This window comes from Carettochelys insculpta, chromosome 5 (assembly GCF_033958435.1).
Source record: "Carettochelys insculpta isolate YL-2023 chromosome 5, ASM3395843v1, whole genome shotgun sequence".
In the NCBI taxonomy this organism is placed as follows: domain Eukaryota; kingdom Metazoa; phylum Chordata; order Testudines; family Carettochelyidae; genus Carettochelys; species Carettochelys insculpta.
In genome coordinates this window covers 92,938,887-92,960,709 of record NC_134141.1, presented here as the reverse complement: position 1 = coordinate 92,960,709, position 21,823 = coordinate 92,938,887, and positions in this window count along the sequence as shown.

The window sequence follows — 21,823 nt, the reverse complement described above, 5'->3', positions numbered from 1 at the left end:
AAGCTCTAATACCAGCTGGTAATGGCTCCCATTCCGAAAGATTTATACCACCAGAGGATCATTTGACAGCGAAGCACTTCTCTGTGCCAGCTGGGATTCCCCCACATTGAGGGCTCTTGATCAGTTCATTCACTACAGTTATTTGGCCCTCATGCATCAGAAGAGTGGCACAGAAAGGCAGGAATCTAGCCCTTGTCTCTTAGTCCAGTGCTTTAATGCAGGGGTGAGCAAACTTTTTATGCTAAGCTCCACTTTTCATCTCTGTAAATAGCAAAGCCCGCAGTCTGTTTCATGTAATCCAAACCCATAGAAATGTAGGTTATGTTCATATGAAAAATAACCCCTTTTGGCATGTATAAGAAACTAAGTATGTACGATGTAAAATCTTTATTAGTCTGTATATAAATGTGACTGTACATACAAAACCTAACACATTTCAACATTTTTATGAGATGAATGAGCCTGAGACCCAGCAGCTGATCGTGCTATGCCCCCTTTGCAGAATTGCACAGCCCACTTCCCCTCCATGAAAGGGCCTGCCCCACACTTTGAGTACTCCTGTATTACTGACATGGGGAGAAGGTCCTGTAGTTTCAGCCCTGTGGGTGTCCACATAACTGGTGAGGGACTTGATCTGATAGCTAAAACAAAATGTTGAGCTATTGCCAGTTGGATTCTGAGTTCCGTTAGTCAATATAAACCTTGAGCTGTTCCATTGACTTGAGTGGGGGGGTGGGGAAATCAGGTTTTCTGAGGCACTGCTGAGATCAGAATCTGGTCCAGCACACACGAAGGACTTAACTTTTGAAAGTTCTTTGTTGTGGTACAATTTCCAAACTACTGGACGTAAGTACAAATACCTGTTCATCACCTCATGTTTGGAGAGGCCATTCAAAATAACATGTCAAGTATTATGTATATTTTTTCTCCTTTAGTATTTAATATAAAAAGTTTGAGGATAATATAAAGGAAAGAAAGGTTAGATTAAACTCTTCAAGTCAGTATGTGCAATACTGGGCTAATAGAGGATCATTACACAATATTATTTGTAGTGGACTAATGCCCCTTTCATGAACCATTTGGCAAATCTGTCTGTTTGGCCACCATATGCTCTAATGTATGGTGCTAACTTATTACCTAGTCAGAGTTATTAACCTGCCTACGCATGCTGTGGGGCAAAAATCTCTCACCATTCCTCATATCTGTGCACCTCCATCATCAGTCATAACAAAGGGACTACTAGTGTTGATCAGGTTCCTGCAAACTGCTGGCCTTTTTAACCCTGTGTCTCTTAACCCTTCTTAGAGCAGGTTTACATAGCATACAGTAAGAACATAAGAACAGACAGACTGGGTCAGCCCATAGGCCCATCAAGCCCAGTATTCTGTCTTCCAACAGTGGCCAATACCAGGTGCCCCAGAGGGAATGAATAGAAGACGTAAATCAGCAAGTTATCAATTCCTGGTCACCCCTATCCAGCCTCTTGCAGACAGAGGCTAGGAACACCCTCTGTGCCCATCCTGGCTAATAGCCATTGATGGACCTATTCCCCATGAATTTATCTAGTTCTTTTTAAAACTTTACTATTGTCTTGGCCTTCACAATTCTCCAGCAAGGAGTTCCACAGGTTAACTGTGCATTGTGTGAAAAAATATTTCCTAGTGTTTTGTTTTAAACCTGCTGCCTATTAATTTCATTTGGTGACCCCTAGTTCTTGTGTTGTGAGAAGGAGTACATAATTCCTTATCTATTTTCTCCACACCAGTCATGATTTTATATACCTCTCTCATATTCCCCCCTTAATCATCTTTTTTCTAAACTAAAAAGTCCCCATCTTATTAATCTCTCCTCATATGGCAGACACCTCATACCCCTAATCATTTTTGTTACCCTTTTCTGAACCTTTTCCAATTCAACTTTTTTGAGATGAGGTGACCACATCTGTACACAATATTCCAGATGTGGACATACCATGAATTTATATAAAGGTAATGACATTTTCTGTCTTACCTATTACTTTAACTATTCCCAATGTTTTGTTAGCTTTTTTGACTGCTGCTGCACACTGAGTGGATGCCTTCAGAGAACTATCCACAATAACTCCAAGATCTCTTTCTTGAGTGGTAACAGCTAAGTCAAATCCCATCATTTTACATGTATAGTTGGGATTATATTTTCCAAAGTGCATCACTTTGCATTTATCAACATTGAATTTCATCTGCCATTTTGTTGCTTAATCACCCCATCTATTAAGATCCTTTTGTAGCTCCTCTCAGTCCGCTTGCGACAACTACTTAGAGTAGTTTTGTGTCATCGTCAAATTTTGCCACCACACTGTTTATTCCTTGTTCCAGATCATTTATGAATATGTTGAATAGGGACTGGTCCCAGCACAGACCCCTGAGAGACACCACTATTTACTTCTCTCAATTCTGAAAACTGACCATTTATTCCTGCCCTGTTTCTGACCTTTTAACCAGTTACCAAACCAAGAGAGGACCTTCCTTCTTATCCCATAACAGTTAACTCTGCTTAAGAGTCTTTGGTGAGGGACCTTGTCAAAGGCTTTCTGAAAAATCTAAGTACACTACATCCACAGGATCCCTCCCGTCCACATGCTTGTTGCCCCTTTCAAAAAATTTTAATAGCTTGGTGAGGCACGACTTCCCTTTACAAAAGCCGTGTTAACTCTTCCTCAACAAATTATGTTCATCAATGTGTCGGACAATTCTGTTCTTTACTAGAGTTTCACCTAGTTTTGCCTGGTACTGAAGTCAGACTGACTGGCCTGTAGTTGCCAGAATCACTTCTGGAGCCCTTTTTAAAGAATGGCATCACATTAGCTATCCTCCAGTCATCTAGAACAGAAGCTGATTTAATGACAGGTTACAAACTACAGTTAGTAGTTCTGCAATTTTACTTTTGCGTTCCTTTAGAACTCTCATTACAGTGTTTAAAAAACCTGCTCTACATTAGTATTACCAGAGTTATTTCCACCTGTGCAATCAGGGTAGCAATGGCAGGCAAATTGTACTAAAAATCCCTAATGCAGATGAAGTGTAAGATGCTACCCCATGTATTCAAGGCTGTTCGCTACTAAAGCTCTCCTTAACTGAGCATTTATAAATGACCCGTTCTTCCTAATGACACTGCCACTCCAAAGTCACGCTGCAAGTGTTTTCTGCGCCTCTCATGCCACCATGTTCTTATCTCGGATATTCTCTGATACATTGGTTCTTCTCCAGGAAGATTGCCACAGTCTGCTAAATACACAGGTCACCGATGAAATGCTCCTCAAACTGTTCTCTGTGCTCCATTTTTAATTACTAATAGTAATGAAGTGCTACATGATGTACAAGACTCAAAGAAGACAGTCCCCATCTTGAAAAGCCCACAGTCCCAAAGACAGAAATGGAGAAGACAGGATGCCCTGGGATGTCCAGAAGAATGTTTAGCAAAATAACAGGTGACATTTGTTTGGAGTGATTAGATTAAGTTTTAAGATATTTTCTCATGCCCCTTTGTCTACTTTGACTAGTGGTTGCTTTTCCTGCGATGATCAGAACATTCAATCACACTTGTTTAATTTTTACTTTTTTTTTCCTTGGCAAAAGTATTACTTATGCAAAATGTCCAGTTGATTGACTTTTACTGTTCCTTAAACTATGCATTATGGGCTTGATCCTGGCCTCAGTTTAAATCAACAGGAATTTTACAAAAGAGACAAAGATTTAGCAGTCACTCTATGTAAAACAATGCAATGACTTTTCCATTAGTCATGACAGTCCCTAATGAACAAAACATAAGGACCTCAAGAAGAGAAGAGGAAACTAACTGCTGCCAAAAAACAGAGAGGTAGTGAGTGTCCCCTTCTCCACATCACATCTCTTATTTCACGCTAAGAAATCCTGTTTCCAGTTTAGGTTTACCAGTTAAGGTCGGGGAGGAGGGAGCACCAGTCCAGCCTAACTGGAGCATCCTCCCCAGCCAGAGGCACCTCCCCCATCTGCAGCATGCTGAGGACCGGGGCTGCTCTGGCCACATTGGAGCGCCCCTACTTGCATCAGCCCCGTGGGGATGGAGCAACCCCTTGCCTGTACTGGGTGCAGGGCTGCTCCAGCCCTTACCAATTAACCATTAACATCCCTATTCCAAGTACATATATGTTTGACTTTAAACATATGAACGGTCCAATTTAATTCCTTTGGGATCCAGGCCTATTTTCTTCATACAAGTTATTTTTCAGAACTCCACTGATCTTGTTGCAGAGATGTGAGAGTAAGCAAGAAACCCCGAAAATGTTTATTCTTCCATGTACATACTTAAGGTGATTCCTTTCCTTCCACCCTGATGACTGTCCTATCCATTCCCTGACATTTGTCCTTTTCTGCTGTCCCCCAGGTTAAGGCCATCAACATTTGAAATCAGGAGGAATTGAGAATGCTGCAGAGCCACATAATAATACACTTCTAGTAATGAAATAATTTCACCAATACTCTTCCTGTCAACATCACCACTCAAAACAACTGAATGGCTCAAACATCTATGAAACATCAGATCACGTCTATAAAGTTCCATATGGGTTTCTCCATGCCAAGTGTAGCATCTCTCCATAGCACAGTACATAAGAAAATGTTCATTGTGTTTTACCTTATATCTAACACTTAAGCATATAAATGAAGCATACAACTCTAGTATTTTGTTAAATATATTTTAAAAATAAGTAAAGCAAGTCTTGAGTAGATGAAGATAATTCTTGGTCTGCTACTCATTTAAATGGAAGGTACAAAAGTAAAATTAATCATGAAGGCTTATTTGGTTTTTCACTGGCATTATCTTAGATAAGGTATTGTATTTGTTATGTAGTTAAAAAGGAATTGTCACTGAGGGTCAGATTTAAATGTTATCAATACTGACCAGTATTTTACTGCGTAAGTAGGGACATTAATTTCAGTGGAATCAATCACAGAGTGAAATACTCAATACCAATAACGAATCAGAACGTGGCCCTGTGCTGACTGGAATTTACTTTTGTCTGTTGAATGTTGGAGACCAATTGGTTTTAAAAACATAATTTTCCTCCACACAATAGGAAGTGAAGCTTCATAAAAACATAACTGAGGTCTAAAACTTGGTGCCAAAAGAAAATACATCGACACTTTCCACCATGTGGCTTGTTCTTTATAAAGTTGGGTGTTTTGGGAAGATTTTAATATTTTCTGAAGAGCACACAAGTGCTATTGTTGGACAAAAACAGCTGGCTGCAAGGAGTCTGAAATGCTTTCTGAGCTGACAAAGAACAAAGGAAAGTTTCTGCCTCGGGATCTCTTCTAGCCAAATTCTGCTCTCAACTCAGCAGGCATGCCATATTGCACCTCCAAGGGCAAAATGTGGCCCTGAGTTACTGATGATCAAGATTTAGGGCCAACAGCTATTGAGTGAACTGTTCTTCCAGCCAAACTCATCATTAGGTAGGATTAGTATTAGTGGGGGACTAATCTGTGAGAGAACTACTCTAGCAGTGGTATCAGGACTCACACAAGGTCAAGGAGAGGATTTTAGTCCTGGACATCACACTTCATCTGTTAACTCAGAAGCCATGGTCAATGGCTTTGGACAGAATGGGGAGATGTGAAAGAACAGCTAACCCTCTCATAGGAGAAAGACTGTGCTTTTCTATTCCTGTTGGAAAGTGAAAGGAGATCAGAGAAAAGTACATGGTAACAATAAGGATGTTTTATAGTTCAGGACTCCTGATAACTCTGTCAATGGGGGAAGATAGAGTGTGAGTGAGCCCTTTATTTATAACAGGCTGCTAAAACCTATCACTCCATCCTGAGTGCAAGATTCCAACTGTAGGAATGGAAGGTGAATTCTGTGGAACTGTTAGAGGGATGGGAGTTAAGAGTATATGTTAAATAGGGATCAGAAAATAAAACATGTCTAAGGATCAGCAGCGTCTGGACAAAGTGGACAATTCCTGAGGACGTTAACATATACATTCAGTTGGAATTCTGATCTCCCAGAGAATCATTTCAATAGACCCTAAATTTTTGAAATGTCATTCATTGTTTATGATCTCTGAAGCCCTTCTCATGCCCATGGCTGCCACTGGATCAGCAGCTCCCAACCTTGTTGAGACAGTGACCTATTCTGTCAGTTCAGTAAGACTTTGTGACCCAAGGAAATTCAAAACTGGGGCAGGAGGTTCTCCCCGGGGGAAAAAAACATTTTGCAAATCTTGATTCATGCCCCCACTCCCCCGCCCCCAGGTTTAAACCACTTGCAGACCAAATATGCGCGCCCCGCCCCCCCCCCCCCCACCTACTTCACACAAGCAATGCTGCTGCTCCTTTGCTGAGCCCCTGCCACCGCCGCATGACTCCTCCTAGTCTTCCTCCTCCCTTCCCCCACCTGCAGCACAGGCAGTTCCCTGCCCTGCCTCACCGAAATGGGACTCAATTTAATCGGTTTTATGGTTGGGTCCCTTCTGCCAGGTGTTAAACCAATTAAATTGAGTTCCATTTTGGCAAGGCAGGGACTGGGAGCTGGAGGTTTGAGCAGCGGCAGCCGCAAATGGCTCCTTACAGAGCGACATGCAGCTCGGAGCCTCCCAGCTGGCAACCCTTAGATCTAATGGTGACCCATGTTTGGTTCCCAACCTGTAGGTTGGGAATCTCTGAACTAGACCCAATGGCAAAAAACTTTTTCTGCATTGGGTGTACAGCTGAGCTCTAGGGTTGAAATTCATTCCAGTTCAGAAAATCAGTGCAAGGACTGTGTGCCATTTACATGCTACCTGTGCCCTCAAAAGTAAGTAATGGGACCCAAAGTGATGCATGGGATTGTGAGCTTCCTGCCTGGGGTGAACTTCACCATTGGTGAGGAGAAATGAACTCTTTCAAAAATAGATCAGCATCTCTTCTGTTATTACTTAAAACGGTAATGAATGTCATGAGTATATTTTACGGGTCTGGCATGGGATTTCCTCCATACAATGTTATGTATCTTTCCAGTAAGAAATAAGTTTCTTTCCAAGTAAGAAATAAAGTTTGAAGGAGTTTTTGATGAAGATAAGCTGTGTCTGTTTTTGTTTGGGTAGTAGTATGGCCAGCCAGCTATTCCTCAACATCCCCTTTCTGGTGCCAGCTTGTAAAGCCCAGCATGTGCAAAGGAATAGTTCTGGTGAAAACTGCACCACGAATCAATGTTTTCTATATTTAGAAGCTGATAATACAATTTAATTTGCCTCTGGACACTGCAGATGCTGTATGATTTGTACAGTCTAAAGAGCTTTTCTTCACTTCAGAATGATGAAGGAACTGAATAGTTTCATACTGGAAAGTCACCCACTCTTAAAAGTTATATTTTAAACACAACCATATGTTTGCTTGGTTAAGCCTTTGGTTGGGCAATAGGGACACTTATTTATTTGGTGTTACACTTGACAAATAAAAAAAAGAAAAGATCATACAACCAGATACCAGAACTAAGCAAATAATGTGCACGAGAGAGGATTTGCACAAATATTTGTTTGAATTTGAAAGCAAAATTGAGCATGTTTGTGACCCTTTGTGAAAATATTTGCACACTCAGTAATTATAAAAAAGAAACATTAAGGTTGAGCATTCACCTACAGTAATTTCTGACTTTTATACAGCATTGTCATCTCCACAATTCAAACTGTTTGTAAAAGGGTGCCTGAGCCTTCTGGGGCTTTTGAGGAGAGCCTTTTGTGACCCAGAAACATCTTGCTCCTGTTTCTCACCCCAAAACACCAAAAGAATAGGAGGCCATTGGACAGCATTAATAAGGCACAGATGCTTCCTTCCTACTACTCTTAATTACAGGATAATGGAAAGAAGCTGTGCTCTTACCAGACTCAGTCACCCTCTTTCCAGTCAAAGGGATCAAGTGGATACTGTTATTTCAATAGTGGTCTCTTCACAGGAGGAGGGAATCAATGAGGGAGAAAGGCTTCCCTGGATGGCCCACACCTAAGGGTATGAGGATTGAGTTTATTTATGATTTGACTTGGATGTAATTTTGCCCCAATCCTTGCTACCGGATCATTTCACATGAATCCAAATGCAGGACTGGGGCCCCTACTTTTCATTTGGAAATGGGCTGCTTCAAGACCTAAGTCTTTTAACTGGAATTAACTGTACACTGAACGAAACCCAGGAAAACGACTTCCTATTAGAATCTAAAATGCATGTGAACTTGCTCCCTTTCCCACACCCGCTCTCCTTCTGCTGTGAACTTTGGACCTCCTATTGTCGGTCAGTTTAATACATCATCCAATCAGGAAATAGAAACAATACTACATGACTTATGCAGCTAACCAACAAAAAGTGTAAATTAATAATATTTACAGCTAACTATTTGCAGCCAGTCTGCAGGTCAAGCGTTACTTGCTGAAGAAATCTACAGATAACATCCAACATGGTATATATTCAAGCTTTTCACAGTCGGTTTGGGAGCAGTTTGAAAACAAAGAAAATCTGAAGAATTAACTAATGACAAAACTATCTGTATCTTGTAAGGCAGATTAGAAGGGACCAAGCTAGACTTCCCCCTGCCTTCCCATGGGGCCTGGATGGCCCAACCCATTCCTTTCGAGTGGCTATGGTGGGTGAGGCCACCAGAAACTCTGAAAGTATTTATAAGGGCCCTGTCACTTTAGAACTGGAGCAGTTTTTTTTCTGGCAGCTGACAGAGCAGATGTAATGGGTAGTGAGACAGGGTACCCTTCTCCTGGGAGTCTCGCCCTTTGATGCTGAGCATGACATCAAGGGATTTAATCTCTGAGGTCAAGAGTACTGATGGGAGAGTGGATGGAAGATCCTGAAACAAAAAATGTGGGTTTCCCCATCACATTGTTTGTTGCATGGGTTTTGTTTAAAAGGCTACTCTGGCACAGGGAGCGAATTTTGTATTAATAATCTAAAACAGTAAGTTAGTTACGTAATGACTATTAATCATTTGAAAACTGAACTGCAACTGGCAGGCATACTAGCTGGTCAACAAATTTAGTTACTAAACAGATATCTGGCTAGGGATAAGAGTTATTAAATGAACAGTGGATTGATGGAGGGGTAGCTGGCAGATAATACAAAAAGAACTAACATCACATGTGCTTGTCATCAGTGGGATCTCTTTCTTCACACTCTTTCCCCTACCCCTCCATCTGACTTCATTTAAGACCTAACGCCCATTGAAACATAGATGGTCTTGCACTTTTGTTTAGAACTTGCCATGATGGGGCTCCATTCTTCACAGGGGGCTTCTGGGCACCAGCATTATTCCAGTTTATTGCCAGCTTCCTCCGAATGCAAATAAATGTTCCATGACCCTTTCCAGCACAAGCACGTATTGAGCATTCCTACAAGGTGCTTGTGTCAACAGGAGAGGTGGGGGCACTTTGCAGGAAGTGATTGTCACATCCCTAGCATTGGAACCCAGGGGAATACTTCTCTCTCTCTTCTACATGCATCCTGAAAGAGGGAATCAGACAGCATCTGTGTTCAACAAGAAGGGGCGCCCTACAGATGGTGCTACAGGTTTACGTGCCATATGCCCCCAAAGCACTCTGCAGGACGTGGGAGTGAAGGACCCTTTTGGCACGAGGGATGTGACCAGGATGGGAGGGTGATGCTCTGGGCTTGCATGAGAGAGTTTACATCAAGGAGTCTGAGGTAGGCGCTAATGAGTCCCTTCATCTTTTATGCTCAGAAATTAATGGGAGTCATGCCACTAAATCCAGGGTGGACAATTATTTTTGATTGCAGTGGGGGGCATGCCAAGGTTTTGGAAAGTGGTCAAGGACTGCACTTGGTACAGGATCTGGGATGGAAGTTGGGTGCAGAAGGGAGCTCAAGGAAGGAGTCGGGGGGCGGGGCAGGAGAGGGTGTGGGGTCTGAGAGGGACTTCAGGTGAAGGAGGGGGTTGTGACCTGGGACAGGGGATTGGAGTGCAGGGTATGGGTGCAGGAGAGGATTGTGGCCTGGGGGACAGAGTAAAGGAGAGAGTACAGGGTCTAGGCTGGAGCTGGAGGGCTGATGCCAGAGGCAGGCTGTGGTTGGGAGGCTTTTACTTAAGCAGCTCCTGACCAGCAGCACTCAGGCAGGCTTCCCTGTCTGCCAGCAGCTCCAGCCCACTGGATTGTCCCATGTGGCTCTCTGTGCTGGGGATGAGGGCTTTGCATGCTTCCCCCTGCCCCCACCAAACTCTCTCAGCTCCCATTGGTCAGTTTCTGGCTAATAGGAGCTCAGATTTTGCTGGGCGTGGGGGCGGTACGTGAAGCTGTCACCCCTCCACAGCACAGGGAGCAGCTAGCTGCTCAGAGTGGTGCTGCTCTCGGCTGTAGGGGCAGGCTACAGGCTGGATTAAAAGGCTTGGCAGAGTGGGCCGGGGCCATATCTTGCCCACCCCTGCCCTAGAGTATCTGATTCTTGTTTCCCAGCCATTTCATTTTCAGTGCTCTCAATCTTAGTGCTGATCCTGTGTGGCACTGAATGCTATCTTAGGAGACACACCGTCTTGCAGATTTGGGTTCATGATGACGACTATAAACCCAGCAGTGCCTGCTGCGGCCCCTGTCCCACAAGATGGAAGTCAAAAGGTATTTAGTCCACTGATTTTGCTGGAGTTAGGTGCCTAAATGCCTTTGTGAATTCCACCACTCACAGTAATTAGCCCCCATCACTCCAATGCATTTACGTATGGAGATGTTTCCCATTCGAAGAGCCCAAGGCTGTCTGACTTGGAGGCCTCTGCAATATTGCAGATGACTGCAAGTTTGGTACTGCATTCAGGCAGCTAAATAGAAGGGAGTTGTGCTCGAGTCTTCTCAAATCAGCAATTCAGAGGAGTATCTGTTCAGCAGCACCCCTTCCTGTTGGTAACGAGCAGGAGCTCCGAGTACTTGGTGCCTACCGTCTACCTCAGTTTCACTATTCTACTTATCTGCCCGATGACCCGTTAGTGCCAGTTCTGCAGGTAAAAGTAACTGTAGTGTGGTTTATGTGCAGGCAAAACAAGAGCAGCAAATGTCTCTTGTGCTTTATGCAATAAGAATCAGTTGCAGACAAGCAGACTTCAGAAACTTCAGATTTCAGCAAAAGTGGATGCATGTGTTCTTCTTCGAGTGTCCCCGTGGGTGCTCCACAATAGGTGTCGGGCTTGCCCGGCGCTGCAGATCGGAAATCTTCCAGCAGTTTCTCCTGGATCGCGCATGCGCCGGTGTGCGCCGCTCCCCTGCGCGCCCCCGGCCACATGCACGATCCAGTCCCTGCCAGTTCCTTCTCAACCGCCATCGGCTGCGGACGGAATCCGCTCAGGCTACGGCCAGAGTCAGATTAGATAGTGTTTCTACGTGTAAATTGTTGGATTTTTCTGGTTAAAAAAAAAAGGACAAAGAATATAAAAAAAAAAAATACAATAAAAAGAGAGAGAGGAGCGGAGAAGAGGAGTGGACGTAAGGCCAGTAGGCTGCCCGCTGCCCCGCAGGCCGGTGACCGTGATTCGGGTAAACAGGCACGGACTAAGTACCCTATTAACAGTAAAAGACTCACCGCGATGGCCTCTTCAGGTTTTAAAAAGTGAGAGTCCTGCCATGAAGTTATGCTGGCCTCTGATGGGCATAGTGAATGTATCCGATGCCTGGGGGAATCACGTTACCCAGAAGTGTTCTCACTGTGCTAAGCTCACAGCCAGGGCCAGGAAAGACAGAGAAATGCATCTTAAAATGCTCTTGTTTGACAAGGCCCTCCAGCCAGACTTGCCGGAGAAGCCTCACCCAGAAGGGCCCTCTGGGTTACATAAGAGGAAGGCAGCTTCTCTGACCCCCTCGGTGCAGAAACGGAGGAAACTCTCCCCAGCCCGATCCTTGCCAGCGGGTTCAGCGAGCGGGACGGGCGGAGCACACAGCCCCCAGCCACATACTCAGGCAAGCGGCAGCGCACGTGGCAGAGGCTGAGCCTCCGGTTACACAACAGCTGGCACGCGCGGCGCCTAGAGCATCAGCCAGGCAAGTGCCGGAACCGGCGGCACCGCCACAGGTGGCACCGACCCCCGTGGCACCAACGGTGCAGGGCCGCCAGGCACAGAGCCTGCAGGCACCCGAGGAAGTTACCCGCACGGCACCGCAGCTGAGCGCGGCGCCGACAGCGGGGCTGAGGTCCCCGGCAGGGGAGGGGGCGGTGCCGGCCCCGCAGGGGAGGGGCAAGGCAAAAATCAAAGGCCCGGCACCGCAGCCCTTCTCCGGACAGGGCTGCGCTGCTACTAGCAACAAGCCCTCCTCCTGTGCTACACACGCCGCCCAGAAGGCCTGGTTCTCTACTGGCCTATCCAGAACCACCTCCTCCGTTCCTCCAACCAATGTCACCATGGCTTGGGCCACTTTCACCCTTTCTGGGATTGGATCCCCTAGAGTACTGTCACAAACCAGCTTCACCACTATCTGTGTCCTCGCGGAGGTCTCGCTCTCCCAGACATCGGGGATACACATGCCGGGAGTGGTCAAGGTCTCCATCCCCGGACCCTTGCCCGTGCTGCCATGGTTGTTCTTATCATGCTGGACACAGACACCCCAGGCCTACACCCAGGGGCAGGTCCCCCCCGGCCGTTCAGTACCCCCATGGACACTCCCAATCGGGGATGGAAACACAATTATCTCAAGGGGAGTTAATTTTAGAACCCCGAGACTTTCCTTCACAGTCCTCCAGCGAGCAAGTGTATCATCGGCTGCAGGAGCCTGAGAGTTCGAGGGAGGTTTACCCTAGTGGTTCCTCCTTATCCTCTCCAGATGAGGCCAGGGCCCCCGGGGATGTCGCTCCCCCGGATGACCTTAAACAGTTTCAGGAGCTGTTTAAAAGGGTGGCTTTCACGCAAGACATTCAAACGGCAGAAGTGCAGGAGAAACATCACAAACTCCTGAAAAGTTTGAGACCCCCAGCTTCATCCAAAATTGCTATTCCGGTGGACGAAGCCATTATGGAGTCAGCCACTACCAAATATGGCAGACTCCGGCCTCTGTTCCGCCTATGAACAAGAGAGCGGATAAGAAGTACTTCGTCCCGGCAAAGGGCATGGAGTTCCTCTTCCGTCACCCACAACCAAACTCGTTGGTGGTCGAATCGTCCCAGCAGAGGTCAAAGACTTCTCAGTACAAATCGGGGGGATCAGATAAAGATGCCAAGAAGCTAGAGCTGTTTGGCAGGAAGGTATATTCCTCTTTTACCCTGCTATTGAGAGTGGCAAATTATGCAGCACACCTAGCGAACCATTATTTTGATAATTACTCCAGGCTTACTTCTCTCATGGATTCACTTCCGGAAGATAAGAAGCCGGTGTTAAAGGCAATTGTGCAAGAGGGCTATGCAGCATCGCGGACGGGAGTCCAGATTGCCCTGGATGTGGCAGATACGGCGGCACGCTCAACGGCTACAGCAGTGGTCATGCGTAGAGAATCCTGGCTCCAGACGTCGGGTATCCTGAGGGACCTACAGGCGAAGATCGTGGATCTTCCCTTTGACACACAAAAGTTGTTTGCAGACTCAACCGACTCAGTCCTCCACTCCAGTAAGGACTCGAGAGCTACACTTAGAACCTTGGGTATTTATACTCCTTCATATAGGAAAAAAAAATATTATCCTCAGCAAAGACGCTACCCATACCAACCACAGCGTGCTCAGCATCAATGGGGCTATGACCAAGGGCGCCATCAACAGCAGCAACAGTACAGAACTCCCAGGCGACGTTCTCAACAAAGCCGTACACCCTCAGGAGAGGCCCAAAGGCAACAAGTTTGACGGGCATGTCGAGGGCTGCACTATCACTACCATTGCTCAATGCCACTCTCATCTCATGTTCCATCATCGCTCAATGCCACTCATCTCGTGTTCCATCATCGCCTCAGACCGTTTCACCCCCAATGGCAAAAGATCACCACAGACAAATGGGTGCTGGAGATCACAGCCACGGGTTACATGATCCCCTTCCAGTCGCTCCCACCGACGAAGCCTCCCTCCAGGCCTCACCTCCGGGACGCTGCCCACAAGGCGAGGCTCAAGCAGGAGGTGGACCACCTTATGTTCATAGGAGTGGTGGAAAGAGTGCCGGAACAATTTCAGGGGAAAGGTTTTTATTCACGCTACTTCCTCACAGAGAAGGAAACAGGAGGCTGGACGCCCATCTTAGATCTTCGGGGCCTCAACCGCTACTTGCGCAAGCAACGTTTTCGGATGATTACAGTCGCCTCCATACTCACGGCACTGGACAATGGAGATTGGTTCGTAGCCCTCGACTTACAAGATGCTTACTTTCATATAACGATCCACCCGGCACAGAGGCACTTCCTCCGCTTTATGGGTGGCAAGGAACACTTCCAGTACAGGGTTCTTCCGTTCGGTCTCTCCTTGGCCCCCAGAGTCTTTACCAAAACCCTGGCAGTGGCGTCAGCCTACCTGCACAGGCAGGGGGTGTTTATTTTCCCATACCTGGATGACTGCCTGCTGAAAGGGGCCTCGAAGGCAGAGGTCCTACGCATGATACGCGTCGCAGCGGACACGTTTTCTTCACTGGGCCTCGTCATCAATCTCGTGAAGTCAAAGACCGACCCCACACAAGACAGAGTTCATAGGGGCACGTATAAACTCTGTCACAGCAAGGGTGTACCTACCCGACGCCCGCTTCCGTGCCATCAGTTCGCTGGTGCAAGTCATCACATACAGCACCACGGTGCCGGTCTTAACGTGCTTACAGCTGCTGGGCCACATGGCGGCAGCGACGTCTGTGGTACAGAATGCCAGATTGCACATGTGAAGCCTGCAGCATTGGCTGTCAAGCGTCTACAAACCGGCATCCCACACTGTCCACAGGGTGGTGTCGCCCACGACAGAGGTGCACAGATCCCTGGCGTGGTGGGAAAACCCAAGAACCTGCTCGCAGGGGTGCCCTTTCACCAACCACAAATTTCTATTTTTCTTACTACCGATGCCTCCCACATAGGATGGGGAGCACACATCGACGACAAGGTGACGCAAGGGCTATGGTCCCCCGCAGAACAGGCACTGCACATAAACATACTGGAGCTCAGAGCAGTGTTCAACGCCTGCAAACATTTTCGAGGCCACATACAGGGCAAAGTAGTCGGGATCAATACCGACAATACCTCCACTATGTTTTACATCAATCGACAAGGAGGAGCCCGATCCCGTGCCCTATGTGCGGAAGCAGTCCGACTGTGGAACTGGTGCATCGCCAACAACATAACGTTGAAAGCCTCGTACTTGCCGGGCGTTCACAACATGAAAGCAGATCAGCTGAGCAGGCGCTTCGCACTCACGCACGAATGGCAGATCCGCTCCGATCTGCTACGGCCCATTTTTCATACATGGGGGTTTCCCCAGATCGATCTGTTTGCCACCCAGCACAACAAGAAGTGTCCCCAGTACTGCTCCAGGGCAGGAGTGGGGCGGGGGTCCCTGGGGGACGCATTCATGATTTCATGGAGGGGCCCCCTACTTTACATGTTCCCCCCCACAGCACTTATCCACAAGGTCTTGCAGAAAGCCAGAAGGGGGAGAGCCCGCATGATACTCGTAGTCCCAACGTGGGATCGGCAGCAATGGTTTCCCTTGCTTCTGCGCATGTCGGACCGCCCACCGCTCCCTCTATCGGTGGCGCCAGACCTACTCACGCAGGCTCAGGGGTCCATAGTGCACCCACACCCTCAGGGTCTGCGCCTACAAGCATGGCTAATCCATGGCTCAGCTCCTTAGAGAGCACATGTACGGAGGGAGTACAACAAGTCCTGGAATGTAGCCGAAGGACCTCCACCAGGAAGACTTACAAGCAGAAATGGACTCGATTCACAGTCTGGTGTTCCACCAAGCAGTTAGCTCCCCTTGATGTTCCTACACCGATAATACTAGAATACTTATGGGACCTCAAGAGGGGCGGGTTCTCTCTATCCTCGCTAAAAGTCCACCTCCCTGCTGTATCAGCCTTTTGGCATACAGAGGAAGGGCCCACAATATTCGCCCATCCTATCGTTACCAGGTTCTTGAAGGGGCTGGTAAACCTGTACCCCCCTCGGAAACTGATTCCGCCATCGTGGAACTTGGACTTGGTGCTCAGCACGCTAACGGGTCCACCTTTTGAACCACTAGCCACAGTTCCCCTATGTCTCCTTACGATAAAAGCAAACTTCCTCCTTGCAATTATGTCAGCTCGCAGGGTGAGTGAGCTCGCAGCAGTGATGGCAACACCGCCCTGCACAGTATTCTCAAAGGAGGCGGTAACCTTAAGGCTGCACCCAGCCTTTGTTCCAAAAGTTTCTTCAGAGTTCCATCTTAAAGAACCAATAGTTTTACCCTCATTTTACCCGAAGCCTCACAGCTCCAGCAAGGAGGCACGCCTGCATCTCCTGGATGTGAGGAGGGCGTTGGCCTTCTACATAGACAGAACTAAGTCCTTCCGGAAAACGGACAGGCTTCTAGTGTGTCTCGCTCCCAGGTCAAAAGGGGAAGGCCTCTCTTCACAGAGAATTTCAAAGCACATTGTGTCCTGTATAAAAATGTGCTACGAGCTTCGAAAGACCCCTTTGCTGGCCCTGCCCAGGGCTCACTCCACCAGGGCGGTGGCGGTGTCAACAGCCTTCTTCAAGGGCATCGCGTTGAAAGACATCTGTAGAGCGGCAACCTGGTCATCCTACGACACCTTCGCCAAACATTATGCCCTACATCGGGTATTCCAAGAGGATACCCATCTGTTGACAGCAGTCCTCTCGGGGGCAAGCAACACAAACTGATTACCCACCTCCTTAGTTGGGTTACTGCTGGGTAGTCACCTATTGTGGAGCACCCACGGGGACACCCGAAGAAGAAAGAGAAGTTACTCACCGTAGTAACAGTGGTTCTTCGAGATGTGTCCCCGTGGGTGCTCCACCACCCGCCCATCCTCCCCACTTCGGATCTCTGTCTAGTATTTTTTAGGAGCATTCGAGGCGGTTGGTCAAGGAACAGGCGGGGACCGGATCGTACACATGGCCAGGGGCGTGGCACGCGCCGGCGCATGCGCGATCCAGGAGAAACTGCTGGAAGATTTCCTATCTGCGGCGCAGGGCGAGCCCGACACCTATTGTGGAGCACCCACGGGGACACATCTCGAAGAACCACCGTACTACGGTAAGTAACTTCTCTTTTTCCTGCCAAACTCACCTGAGCCAGCCAAATGGCTCAGGCTAGTGCCAAATCATTCCTGGAGTTCCCTCATTTGTAAAGAAAACATAAAAACTATCAGTGCAGCTTCACCGGAGCTAGCCAGACTGCAAACTTGTCTCTCTAGTTGCCTGCCACTCAGCTATCTAGACAGGTTGTCATCACCACCCACTGCCCCAGCTTTGCCCCAGTTTTTTTAAGCCCTACAGCATTGTCATTTGATGTGGCTGGTGAGGGAATTAAAGCAGATGAAGACTGAGAATACCACTCCCTTAGGTAATGATATATTCTGATTCCCTCCAGCTATCTTGCTAACAACCCAACCCTCCTCCATCGTGGCCTTACTCCCCTATATTAAGAACTAGAAAATAATAAAAACCCCTCCTCAGAAGCTGTGGCTAAATTCAATATTCCATTTAGATTATGTTCAAAATATTTGTGACAGACGGGGTATGTAATGTGCTCTGGCAATACGTGAGTTGGCACGTCAGAGCCAGCAGGAAAGCAGACAAAGATACCTGGGTTTGCAAAAGCCAGCAGGAAAAGCAGAAAAAGATACTTGGTTTTCTACTTGAATCAGTCTTATGGATATAAACAAGTAAAAGGTCTTGACAGTTGTACTTTTTTTTTTTTTTTTAAAGGTATTTGTTCATACTGCAAAGAAAGTATGTTGTGATCCACCGGGTTCATACAGCAGCACTAGAAGACTGGTGCATAAGACTGTATGGACGTTTCAGGTCCTTAATACAGTGAACTCGGTCTTAACTGGGATTCTATCATCCAGAATTCTCAAATAACTTGCATTTTAACCATAAGACTCATCATACTTCATTACTTCATCTGCCAGCATCAAAATAGAGTTTAACCAGAAGCGAATATAGCAGTTTCCCAGCTGTAGTTTGTCAGTCCACCACCAGGCACTATCCTAGCACCGTAAGTTTCTTCCTCTTTTTAAATTGGCCAGGAGTGTAGTAGGCAAGCAGATACATGGAAGTAAAGATCAAGTAAATTTTAGTTACATTTCTGTAAGTAAACACATTGAATATACTGAAAGTAAATACAAATAAATAAAGCAAACAGTATAAGTTTACAATGTACAAATACTACTGTTGGTAAATAAAGTACTCTGCTTTTTTTTTTTTGGTTGTTTCTTAATATCTGATCCAGTTTCTCTTTAGTGTTATGCATTGCTACGTATACTTTTCTATTATCCAGAATATTTGAGTATCTGGCAACCTTCCAGTCTCAGGTCTGCTGAATACGAAAGAGTTTACTATACCATAAGACGTGAAAGTTTTCCTTCTCAGGTTAGCCTGATGATATCAGAAATGCCCACCCTGGATCTTTCTGGGCTCAGAGTCTTTGATTTTAGACTTTCCAATGTACGCATGCACGCACGCACCCTTGATTCTGTAAAAAACAAAAAAGCAGTCAAGTAGCACTTTAAAGAGTAACAAAATAATTTATTAGGTGAGCTTTTGATTCTGTAAATGCTTATTACGAGGAGAAAGCCCAGGGGCTTTCATACAACTAGTCGCATACATACATACAGCAATAATAATTTGCAGGATTAGACCTTTGATTAGATAGCTATCTATAGGTATTAGGAGGTTTCATTCCAATATCCAAGATGCTAAGCTAGTGAAGTCAAAGCAGATGTAAGCTACTGCTCCAAAATCCTTCATATCTTAGTCCACACCCAGCAATTCTGAAGAGATCATGCTAACCTCAAAAGCAAAGCTCCCATGACTTGCAATATTCTCTAAACCTTGAAGAGAGAGAGAGAGAGAGAGAGAGAGAGAGTGTGTGTGTGTGTGTGTGTGTGTGGCCTCATTCTCTTATTTTATATACATTTTGAATCACGTAACATAGGAAAACAGGACAATGAAAAGTAAATACAACTAAACATGCCAGTGAACAGTAGTCATAAAGCTTTTAAAAATATGAGTAGGTGGTGGGGGGGAAGAGAACTTCTGTGAGGACTCTTCTGTGCTTTCCTGGATTTGGACGGAGAGATTTGTGTTCCTGAGAACCAATTTGAAAGTATATTTTAAAAATGCCACAGTTCCAAAAGTCTATTCTGTAACAGTTTTACTGTCCTGGGTCTTAGCGAGGTAACCTTCACCCAGCTGTCTAATTTAGGGGTCTCCAGAGCAGAAACTAAGTACCAACACTGAGGAAATGCTGGTTGTGATCTTTTGGGAAATACACATAAACCTATGTATTCCATTCCAATTGTCTGAATTCTATTGCTGATTATAACCTTCACTGTGGATTAAATCTTTGCCTTTCTGGAAGAAAATAGCGTCTGAAAACAGGATCATCAGGAAGGGAACAGCCTTGTCATGACAGACAAAAGGAGGCTGAGGGACAGAAGGCATGTACAGTATTAGAAATTGGTTTTATAAAGAGAATCTTTGTAGCAAAGATAGGTACTCCAGCACCAGAATGGGAAGGCTGAGCAAGCAGAGGTGGGGAGCAGGAATGAACTTGACTCGCTGAAGGATGCTGACCAATGCTCCCTGTAAGGTGTGTAAGTGTGCAGCCACACAGGACAAATTAGCAGAGTTCCCAAAGCTATTTTTTGTTGCTATGGTGGTGCACATTCACACATGCTTCAGTGCACAATTTTTATTCCACACATGGATGGAAAAGATGAGAGGGAACATCTATGCAGACCAAAACTCAATAGCTATCATGAGTGGTTTGCACTCAGGGGTTCATTTTTTTCCCCATGAATCTTTAATCTCTTGTGATTTTCCAGGAATAAACCAAGTGTGTTGGAGAAGTTCCTGTGCCAAACCCATCTGTATTCTTTGCTTTCACGGTTATGTAGTCCACAAATAATTAAAAAAGGTAAATCACACATCAGGCAAGTAGGACTCCAGAGAGCATGCACAAGCTACTGGTGAGAAAGGGGGAGGGTTCATTCCTCATCTGAGGTGGCCAGGGTATCTAACCTATGGGGCTCCATGTCCCACAAGGCATATCAGGTGGATTGTCTGTCCATTAGAAACCTGCCTGAGAGGCCAGACTTACTGACATTGTTTGGATGCTGTTCAGATCCAAATGGCTTAAAACCACAAGGAATGGAATCCAATACTGCAGCTTTGTACCCACTCACAAGAAGCAACTTAGCCTGGGCTGCAACACTGAGTGCCTCTAGTGTGTAAACAGGGCTATAGGTAACATGTCCTGATCCTGGGGTGGGACAAGTCCTTAATACTTTGTAGTCCTATTGTTCATTTCAGTAACTTTATGAACAGCTGATTGAGTGATAGGCTTGTGAGATCAGAGATCAACTCAGTCAAACTGTTTGTTTGCATATGCAGGCTTACTACTTAAAATGCTGTAGAAGGGAACTAGCTTAGTGATGTAACCACACAGCCCAAAGAACTGCCACTCCAACCTTGCTTTCCTAGCTCACAGGCACTGAGAAGAGATGGATGAGCTCCAGAGAGATGGCAGCTCCATGGCATGGATTGGGTGTCACCACTGAGTGACTGATGTTCAACTCCACACCCAAGTATACCAGGAAAGAGTTGGTTAGCCACAAGAAAAAAGCTCAGCTGCTAAGTTGAGAGTCCTTCAGCTCTGCTTGCTTAGAGGACAATACAGTCCCTTTTGTTAAGAAAGAATGGTATGTAAAAGAAGGGTTCCAGGAATTGGGGACTAGTCAGGATTGATGGGAAAGAAGTTCCGAGCTAATTGCACTGCAGTTTAGGGATAGCAACACTTTGCTGGCTAAGAGTGGAAACTGTTGCCTTATGTTTGCATTTGGCTTTGGCATTTGCTTGGCCACTAGCCTACCTGCCCACTTGGGACTCAATAGAATGATGCTGGATCTGTTTTCCAGGCTAAGGCTATGGGAAGCTCTGTCAGTGGTGTGGGCAGAACCTCAGTTTTCTTAGCAGTGTTTATTCATAATGAAGACCCGGAAAACATTCTGCACTTGTTTGGTGGTTGCCTAGTTCATAATGCCTGGGAAATGTGATGAGGCCCTGAGTGCACCAGAGTCGGGCCACCTGGCAAAATGCACCATGAAGGGGAAGGATGAAAGAACTACTCCATCCTTCAAAATTGTATGAGTGGTTTTATTATACATATGGGCCCAATACAGGTCTTATGAATATATTCTACAATGATGTATCTTAATGGAAGAGTCAGTGACTATAATGATCACTGTTTGTGGCAGTGACTCATCACAAAACCTGATAAGACAAATCAGAAGTTTTTAAAAGAAAAATCTGAACGCTACTTAGGCTGACTTTCTATATTTCATCACTCTCTTTTTTAGTCAGGTAAGACTAGACTGACCTGAAACTTGCCATTTCAAGAGCACCGTCTTTTAAAATGTATTAATTTTATTACAATTCCAGTTTTTCCAGCAAGTCTTGGAGGGTTTGGTATAGTGCTTTCAAGAGAGCCAAGAGAAGCCTCCTTTCAGCCATTAGCTGTAAAGAATGTTCTATAGGTTTTCTAAAAGTATATCTGGATAGATCTAAAATGTTAGTACTGGGAAATCAAGTCCTCTAAAATGAAAATTCCTCCCATATTATTAACTTGGTAAGGCACCTATATTTTAAAGTATGTCATCG